This window comes from Rhincodon typus, chromosome 17, assembly GCF_021869965.1.
Source record: "Rhincodon typus isolate 14 chromosome 17, sRhiTyp1.1, whole genome shotgun sequence".
NCBI lineage: Eukaryota > Metazoa > Chordata > Chondrichthyes > Orectolobiformes > Rhincodontidae > Rhincodon > Rhincodon typus.
This window is the reverse complement of record NC_063348.1, coordinates 10,406,710-10,417,116: the sequence shown is the minus strand read 5'-3', so window position 1 is coordinate 10,417,116 and position 10,407 is coordinate 10,406,710. Positions and strand designations below refer to the sequence as shown.

Sequence of the window (10,407 nt, the reverse complement as noted above, 5' to 3'; positions counted from 1 at the left end):
GATGAACACAGCAGGCCAAGCAGCATCAGAGGAGCAGAAGGGTCCAGGCCCGAAACGTCAGCTTTCCTGCTCCTCTGATGCTTCTTGGCCTGCTGTGTTCATCCAGCCCTACACCTTGTTATCTCAGATTCTCCAGCATCGGCAGTTCCAACTATCCCTGCTCAGAGTTCTCCATGTCCCACTGTTTGGAGGACTAAGCTAAACCATCTTTTGTAAGTGAAGTGAGTACTGACTGCTCACATTCCCAAGGATCTGTTCTGTTTCTGTCATACCCCCATACAGCAACATTGAATGGATCACTTGGTGAACCACAACCAATGGATCCAGCCACATCAGGTGTTACTGTCACAGTGCAGTGAAGGCGCAGAAAGAAAAAAGAGGAGCAGATGTGTCAACAAACCCACGACCAGCAGCATCCTCCCCTGGGTGCCAAGCAGGCTCCACATGAAGACATTGCAGCTGGAGGTCTCTTCAGGATGCACAAGAGGCTCAGAGTCTATCATCTTCATTACTGCAGATGATTGAGGCACAGTGATCACTCATTCACTGCAAATTTGTTGCAGCTCGCAAGGCAAGTGGTTCCTGGTTGGTACTGAAAACAAATGATGCTTTTTTTATGTATATATTTTTAAACTGACTTTATTTATACAGCAAATGGTACACATTTATTGAGGTTGCCCACAGCCACGACCCAATCTGTCTCGAAACTGGAATTCTGTAGCTGCAGCATCACCAATGTTTTTGTCTGCTCCAAGGGGAACAGGCCATCTATAAGTTTGGTTGTTGGCTTGCTCACCAAGCTGGCTGGTTATCGTACAGACGTTTCATCACCATGCTAGGTAAGTTCAACAGTGTGCCCTCCAATGAAGCAATGTTGTTCTACTCTGCTTGGTATTTATATGATCGGTCTGTTAAGTTGGGTTGTGTCATTTCCGGTTCTGTTCTGCATGGGTTTGTGTATGGGGTTTAATTCCACATGTTTGTTGATTGCATTACAGGTTGAAAACCAGGCCTCTAGGAATTCCTGTGCGCATCTGTGTTTGGCTTGAGCTGCGATGGTCACGTTGTCCCAGTTAAATTGATGCCCTTCATTGTCCAAGTGCACTGAGATGAGGTAAAGTTCATCATGTCATTTTGCTGCTAGCTGATGTTCGTGCATCCTGATAGCTCGTTTCCTTCTGGTCTGGCTAATGTAATGTTTGTTGCAGTCATTGCAAAGTTTTTTGTACACTATGTTGGTCCTGCATGTCATGCGTATGAGGTCTTTGGTCCTTGTGAGTGTTTGTCGTAGTGTGGCTGTGGGTTTGTGTGCCACTATGATTCCTGGTGGTTATAGGAGCCTCGTTTATGTTCTGATATGTTCTTGATACAGCATAGTGTGGCCAGTATATTGGGGCATATTGTGTCCTCTTAGTGTTGTCTATCTAGTGGGCACCTATGAAGTTGTTGGACAATCTGTTGTTAGCAAAGACCTTGTATAGGTGCTCTTGCTCCTTCCTGCATTTTTCTGGCTTGTTGCAGTGTGTTGTGACCTGTTTGAATAGTGTCCTAACACAGCTTTGTTTGTGGATGTTGGGGTGATTGATGTGGAATTTGAGGATTTGGTCAGTGTGGGTTGCCTTCCTGTATACTGTGGTTTGGAATTACCCATTTGTCATTCGTTCTACCCTGATGTCTAGAAACTGAAGTTAATTGTTGAGTTCCTCTTCTCTAGTAAATTTGATCCCGTTGAAAACGTCGTTGATGAGTTGGTGTGTCTCTTCTAATTTGGTGCATTTAATGATGGCAGAAGTGTTGTCCAGGTATCAGATCCACAGATTTGGCTGGAGGAGGAGGAGGGTAGTGCGTTCCAGTCTCTGCATGACCGCCTCTGCAATAAGTACTGAGATGGGTGATCCCATTAGGTGTGTCATTAATTTGTTTGTTTATTTGGCTGTTAAAGACGAAGTTCGTGGTGAGGCCTAGGTCCAGTAGTCTGAGTATGTTGTCCTTGCTGATGGAGCTGTTTAGAGTCAGTGTTCCTGCTGTATCCAGTAAAGTGGCAAGTGTTTCTTTGGCTAGTGGTAAGTCAATGGACGTGAATGCTGCTGTGATGTCAAAGGGGCAGCACGGTGGTTCAGTGGTTAGCACTGCTGCCTCACAGTGCCAGGGACCCAGGTTCAAAACAATATTCCCGACGTCATCAATTTTAATGTTCTTGAGGTTGTTAAGGAATTCCTGGGTTGAGTGGATAGAGTGGGGTGATCGACCAGGTTTTTCAGTCTCTGTTGCAGATCTTTGGTCAGTTTGTGTGTAGGTTTGCCTGGTAGGGAGACAATGGGTCTGAGGGGGATGTCTGGTTTGTGTACGTTGGGTAGTCCGTAGAAGCAGTGAGTGTTTGAGCCTTCTGGTTTCATTTCCATGTAGTCTGTCTTGGTTATTTGTCCTGCATTTTTTAGTTTCCTCAGTGTTTGGATGATCCTGTTTGCTAGCTATCTCCACCTGTTGGTAAGTGAGTGTATCTGCAAGCAGTGCCTTGTGCTTTCTCAATGTAGTGCAGTTTGTTCATAATGACAGTTATGCGCACTTTGTCTGCTGGTAGGATTATGATGTTCCTGTCTTTCTTGAGTTCTTCGAGTGCTTTTCTCTCTGATGTGTTGAGGATGTCCCATTCATTCCTCTGGTTCAGTGTAGGGATTATAGTTTGTCGGATGGCTTGTGTTTCATCCGTGAGTCCATTACCTTTTAGTGTAGCTTCCAGAGCGGCCGTGATATCTGTTCTGTTTGAGTCTCTGTGGTTATAGTTTAGTATTAAGACAGCTTTCTTGGTTTCATTAAGTGGTCTACTGGATAGGTTTCTTATCCATGAGGCTGGTTTGTTGTTGTCCTTGTTGTTGGGGTGAATCTGTTTGATCAATTTGTCCTGTAGCATATGTTTCTTCTTTGTTCTAGTCCTGTGTTGTTTGATGATGATGGCTGTTCCAGCATTGTCATCCATTGCTGGTCAGTAGTGTTTTGGTATAATGATTTTTGGTGCGAAATTTCTCTTTCGTACTTGTAGAGCCAATTATGGACATCGTTGATCATTACCCCGAGCATTCTCTAGCAATTTTCTTTAGCTGTTTTGCGCGCCGGTGGGTTGTTGACAGACAAAACACAACAAGCCATCTGACAAACTATAATCCCTACACTGAACCAGAGGGGTGAACGGGACACCCTCAACACAGCAGAGAGAAAAGCACGCAAAGAACTCATGAAAGACAGGAACATCATAGTCCTACCAGCGGACAAAGTGCGCATGACCGTCATTGTAAACTAATCGGACTACATTGAGAAAGCACAAGGCACTGCTTGCAGATACACTCACTTACCAACAGGTGGAGATAGCTAGCAAACAGGATCATCCAAACACTGAGGAAACTAAAAAATGCAGGACAAATAACCAAGACAGACTACATGGAAATGAAACCAGAAGGCTCGAACACACCGCTTCTACGGACTACCCAAAGTACACAAACCAGACATCCCCTTCAGACCCATTGTCTCCTTATGAGGCAAACCTACACACAAACTGGCCAAAGATCTGCAACAGAGACTGAAAAACCTGGTCAATCACCCCACTCTATCCACTCAACCCAGGAATTCCTTAACAACCTCAAGAATATTAAAATCAACGACGACGAGATTATGGTAATTTTAGGTGTCACAGCACTATTCACATTCATTAACATACCACTAGCCAAAGAAACACTTGCCACATTACTGGATACGGTAGGAACAGTGACCCTAAACAGTTCCATCAACAAGGACAACATACTCAGACTACTGGACCTAGGCCTCACCACACACTTCATCTTTAACAGCCAAATATACAAACAAATTAATGACACACCTAATGGGGTCACCCATTTCAGGACTTATTGCAGAGGCGGTCATGCAAAGACTGGACCGCACTATTGTCCTCCTCCTGCAGCCAAATCTGTGGATCTGATACCTGGACAACACTTCTGCCATCATTAAACACACCAAGTTAGAAGAGACACACCAACTCATCAACAACCTTTCAACGGGATCAAATTTACTAGAGAAGAGGAAGACAACAATCAACTTCTGTTTCTAGACGTCAGTGTGGAACAAATGACAACGGGGTGTCCCAAGCCACAGCTTATAGGAAGGCAACCCACACTGACCAAATCCTCAATTTCCACATCAATCACCCCAACGGCCACAAACAAAGCTGTGTTAGGACACTATTCAAACGGGCCACGACACACTGCAACATGCCAGAACTATGCAGGAAGGAGGAAGAGCACCTATACAAGGTCTTTGCTAACAATGGATATTCCAACAACTTCATCCGAAGGGGCCTACTAGATAGACAACGCCAAGAGGACACAGTACGCCCCAATTCACTGGCCACACTACCCTCTATCAAGAACATATCAGAACTGACAACAAGACTCCTACGACCATTAGGAATCATGGTGGCACACAAACCCACAGCCACTCTATGACAAACATTCACAAAGACCAAAAACCCCATTCCCATGACATGCAGAACCAACATCGTTTACAAAAAACTTTGCAGTGACTGCAACAAACATTACATTGGGCAGACCAGAAGGAAACTAACTATCAGAATACATGAACACCAGCTAGCAGCAAAACAACATGATGAACTTTCCCTCATCTCAGTGCACTCGGACAATGAAGGCCATCAATTTAACTGGGACAACATGACCATCCCAGCTCAAGCCAACCACAGACGTGCACAGGAATTCCTACAGGCCTGGTTTTCAACCTGTACTGGAATCGACAAACATGTGGAATTAGACGCCATATACAAACCCATGCTGAACAGAACTGGAAATGACACAATCTGACTTAACAGACCAGATCATAAAAATAGCAAGCGAAGCAGAACAACATCGCTTCATCGGAGACTTCACTGATAATGTTACATACCATGGTGATGAAATGTCTGTATGATAACCAGCCAGCTCAGCAAGCAAGCCAACAACCTCATCCACAACCCGAGCTACAAATCTTCTCAAGAACCTTAAACATCTATATGTGTCTCTGTCGGTTTCACTGTGAAGATGAGCTGGACAGTCCTCACCCAGACCTTTAGTCCTTGGCCTGGCTCTCTCAGGATGAGCTTGATGATGTAGTCCAGCAGGAATATTTTCAAGAGGGAAGTGCAGGTAGTCAGGTTGGTACTGGATGCCCTCTTTTGTCAAGTGCCAGTAGAAGTGTTGCCAGGCAAACTGCTCCTTTACATAGCCATGAGATTTCAAAGACGACTTTTACTAGGTGCAGGTTAGGGACATTTTTGTCTCCCAGTTCTGGATGTTTTGCCATATAAACATGCTTTTTGGCCACCATTATCTGCTCCTTGAAGAGGAGCTCATCAATGTCAATACGATTCTTCTTAGGCATCAGCATCTTGAACTTTAAGAATGGGGCTGGAATTTTTGTACGCTTGCTGTTTGTTTGTTTGCTTCTGTTGTTGCTGAATAAAAGTGAAAGTGTTCAACTGTTTCAAGGCTTTCCAATATGTGATGGTCCCACAATGAGCAATGAGAAGATGTCAGGCTTTACAGCACTCTCTTACACAGGATTTGAAGACAGGATAATTTTATGGACCGGTAATATGTATAGCTTTGCTCTTAAATATCAATAGACTATAAATGTATACTTGTACATTATAATCTCCAAGATGGTAGTAGATTAGGACTCCTGGGCCAGAGCTCATCCACTCTCTCCTTTTCTTTTCTTTCTTCCACTCTTCTTTCACATTTTTTTCTCTTTTCCTTTTACCTCCCGACATCAGGTGGCACCGGTGATGTCTGGGTTGAAAGCCAGTGCGAGCTCCCAGCCTCAGCGCGGACTCAAACTCCCAGCCTCAGCGTGGACTTGGACTACCAGCCTCAGCGCGGACTCGAACTCCCAGTCTCAGCGCAGACTAGAACTCCCAGCCTCAGCGCGGACTCGGACTCCCAGTCTCAGCGTGGACTCAAACTCCCAGCCTCAGCACAGACTCTGACTCCCAGCCCCAGCATGGACTCGAACTCCCAGCCTCAGCACGGACTCGGACTCCCAGCCTCAGCAATGACTCAAACTCCCAGCCTCAGCACGGACTCGAACTCCCAGTCTCAGCGCTGACTTGAACTCCCAGCCTCAGCACGGACTCAAACTCCCAGCCTCAGTGTGGACTTGAACTCTCAGTCTCAGCGCAGACTTGAACTCCCAGCCTCAGTGCGGACTCAAACTCCCAGCCTCAGTGCGGACTCGAACTCCCAGGCTCAGCGCAGACTTGAACTCCCAGCCTCAGCACGGACTCGGACTTTCAGCCTCAGTGTGGACTCTCACTCCCAGCCTCAATGCAGATACGAACTCCCACCCTCAGGGTGGACTCGGACTCCCAGCCTCAGTGCAGACTCGGACTCCCAGCCTCAGCGCGGATTCGAACTCCCAGCCTCAGTGCAGACTCAGACTCCCAGCCTCAGCGTGGATTCGAACTGCCAGCCTCAGTGCGGATTTGAACTCCCAGCCTCAGTGCAGATTCGGACTCCCAGCCTCAGTGCGGATTCGAACGCTCAGCCTCAAGAAGAAGGAGTGTCATCCTGAACCTTCATTACTCTATTTTTCTGATTTATTACTGGTCTTTCTATTTCTTTATTTTTCTAATGTTTTTCCTTAAGAATTTGTACTTAAGAATTTGTACCTCGGTTCCTTGTTACCTAAGATGGTGTCATAAGTGGCGACTTATAAAGATTTCGCTGTTCTCATGGGAGTACATGTGACAATAAAGCTAATTCTAATTCATGTATTTGCAAAGACGTATCAGCCATGCTATCTTAGTGTCCTCAGAAGTTTGTTTTTGGTACTCCTCTCTCTACATTTACAGTGAAGGGCAATTCCAGGCTGGCAGCATTTGACCTGGTACAAAGCTGAGCTTTAAAGTAAACAGCTGGGAAAGACAGGAGGAGAGCAGTGGCATAGGAGCTTGGTGCATAGTCACTGAAGTGAGTTTTGGAAAATAGTGTGAGAAATCTCACTAGGGCTCACAGAGAGAAACCTTCCGTGAAATTCAAATAATTGACAGGTAACCAACTTCTGCTAAAGTTCAGACCTGGATGTTGATTGTAGGCTGAAACCTCTCGTTCTCTTACACACACTCAGTGTCACTGAGGTCTGGCCTTGAGGATAGAGCTGGGTTGGAACATTTGGTTTCATTTTTCTTTTATCTCAAATAACTGATCCAAGAGCAGGATCTCATAAGGACCTGAATGACGTGGAATGAAATGTGGACAAATCATGTGAGTAGTTGAGTGAGGTCTTTCACAAAATCAGAAGCAACCAGTTGCTTTTTCCCATAGAGTCAAGCCAAGATTCAATTCAATTCAATTAATGGGGATTATTGCTCATTATCACTCTCATTTACTCTGAATCCCATCTTATTAATATGCAGCTTCCTATCATACCACAGGACAAACAGAAGCTCAATGCCGAGAATTCCTGACATGTAAGTCTGAGCGGGTGCCTGGTGACTCCAGATCCTCTGGGCCACCATCCTGGTGTGAATGTCTCAGGGCGTTCTCCCGGGCAGGGTCTGCGACCACTTCACATAGAACATAGAACATAGAACATTACAGCGCAGTACAGGCCCTTCGGCCCTTGTTGTTGCGCCGACCTGTGAAACCAATCTGAAGCCCATCTAACCTAAACTATTCCATTATCATCCATATGTTTATCCAATGACCATTTAAATGCCCTTAAAGTGGGCGAGTCTACTATTTTTGCAGGCAGGGCATTCCACGCCCTTACTACTCTCTGAGTAAAGAACCTACATCTGACATCTGTCCTATATCTATCACCCCTCAATTTAAAGCTATGTCCCCTCGGGCTAGCCATCACCATCTGAGGAAAAAGGCTCCCACTGTCCACCCTATCTAATCCTCTGATGATCTTGTATGTCTCTATCAAGTCACCTCTTAACCTTCTTCTCTCTAACGAAAACAGCCTCAAGTCCCTCAGCCTTTCCTCATAAGACCTTCCCTCCATACCAGGCAACATCCTGGTAAATCTCCTCTGCACCCTTTCCAATGCTTCCACATCCTTCCTATAATGCGGTGACCAGAACTGTACGCAATACTCCAAGTGCGGCCGCACCAGAGTTTTGTACAGCTGCAACATGACCTCATGGCTCCAAAACTCAATTCCTCTACCAATAAAACCTAACATACTGTACGCCTTCTTAACAACGCTATGAACCTGGGTGGCAACTTTCAGTGATCTATGCACATGGACACCGAGATCTTTCTGCTCATCCACACTACCAAGAATCTTACCATTAGCCCAGTACTCTGTATTCCTGTTACTCCTTCCAAAGTGAATCACCTCACACTTTTCCGCATTTAACTCCATTTGCCACCTCTCAGCCCAGCTCTGCAGCTTATCTATGTCCCGCTGTAACCTACAACATCCTTCTGCAGTATCCACAACTCCACCGACTTTGGTGTCATCCGCAAATTTACTAACCCATCCTTCTACGCCCTCATCCAGGTCATTTATAAAAATGACAAACAGCAGTGGCCCCAAAACAGATCCTTGAGGTACACCACTAGTAACTGAACTCCAGGATGAACATTTCCCATCAACCACCACCCTCTGTCTTCTTACAGCTAGCCAATTTCTGATCCAAACCGCTAAATCACCCTCAATCCCATGCCTCCGTATTTTCTGCAATAGCCTACCATGGGGAACCTTATCTGAAGCTTTACTGAAGTCCATATACACCACATCAACCGCTTTACCCTCATCCACCTGTTTGGTCACCTTCTCGAAGAACTCAATAAGGTTTGTGAGGCACGACCTACCCTTCACAAAACCGTGTTGACTATCCCTAATCAAATTATTCCTTTCTAGATGATTATAAATCCTATCTCTTATAATCCTTTCCAACACTTTACCCACAACCGAAGTAAGGCTCACTGGTCTATAATTACCAGGGTTGTCTCTACTCCCCTTCTTGAACAAGGGGACAACATTTGCTAGTCTCCAGTCTTCTGGCACTATTCCTGAAGACAATGACGACATAAAGATCAAAGTCAAAGGCTCTGCAATCTCCTCTCTAGCTTCCCAGAGAATCCTAGGATAAATCCCATCCGGCCCAGGGGACTTATCTATTTTCACACCTTCCAGAATTGCTAACACCTCCTCCTTATGAACCTCAATCCCGTCTAGTCTAATAGACTGTATCTCAGTATTCTCCTCGACTACATTGTCTTTTTCCTGCGTGAATACTGACGAAAAATATTCATTTAGCACCTCTCCTATCTCTTCGGACTCCACGCACAACTTCCCACTACTGTCCTTGACCGGCCCCAATCTTACTCTAGTCATTCTTTTATTCCTGACATACCTATAGAAAGCTTTAGGGTTTTCCTTGATCCTACCTGCTAAAGACTTCTCATGTCCCTTCCTGGCTCTTCTTAGCTCTCTCTTTAGGTCCTTCCTGGCTAACTTGTAACTCTCAAGCGCCCTCACTGAGCCTTCACGCCTCATCTCTACATAAGCCTCCTTCTTCCTCTTGACAAGAAATTCAACTTCTTTAGTAAACCACGGTTCCCTCGCTCGACCACTTCCTCCCTGCCTGACAGGTACATACTTCTCAAGGACACGCAGTAGCTGTTCCTTGAACAAGCTCCACATTTCAATTGTGCCCAGCCCCTGCAGTTTCCTTCTCCATCCTATGCATCCTAAATCTTGCCTCATCGCCTCATAGTTGCCTTTCCCCCGGCTATAACTCTTGCCCTGCTTTATATACCGATCCCTTTCCATCGCTAAAGTAAACGTAACTGAATTGTGGTCACTATCACCAAAGTGCTCTCCTACCTCCAAATCTAACACCTGACCTGGTTCATTACCCAGTACCAAATCCAATGTGGCCTCGCCTCTTGTTGGCCTATCTACATACTGTGTCAGGAAACCCTCCTGCACACATTGGACAAAAACTGACCCATCTGAAGTAATTGAACTATAGCGTTTCCAGTCAATATTTGGAAAGTTAAAGTCCCTCATAACAACTACCCTGTTACTTTCGCTCCTATCCAGAATCATCTTTGCAATCTTTTCCTCTACATCTCTGGAACTTTTCGGAGGCCTATAGAAAACTCCCAACAGGGTGACCTCTCCTTTCCTGGTTCTAACCTCAGCCCATACTACCTCAGTAGACGAGTTGTCATCAAATGTTCTTTCTGCCACCGTAATACTGTCCTTGACTAACAATGCCACACCTCCCCCTCTTTTACCACCTTCCCTGATCTTACTGAAACATCTAAACCCCGGAACCTGCAACAACCATTCCTGTCCCTGCTCTATCCATGTCTCCGAAATGGCCACAACATCGAAGTTCCAGGTACC

At 45.5% G+C, this 10,407-nt stretch overlaps 1 pseudogene; it reads right to left on the bottom strand.

Annotated features, from left to right (window-relative positions):
* Positions 1 to 665: 665 nt before the first annotated feature.
* LOC125485249 lies at positions 666 to 5,424 on the bottom strand (annotated as a pseudogene).
* Between the last annotated feature and the right edge of the window lie 4,983 nt (positions 5,425 to 10,407).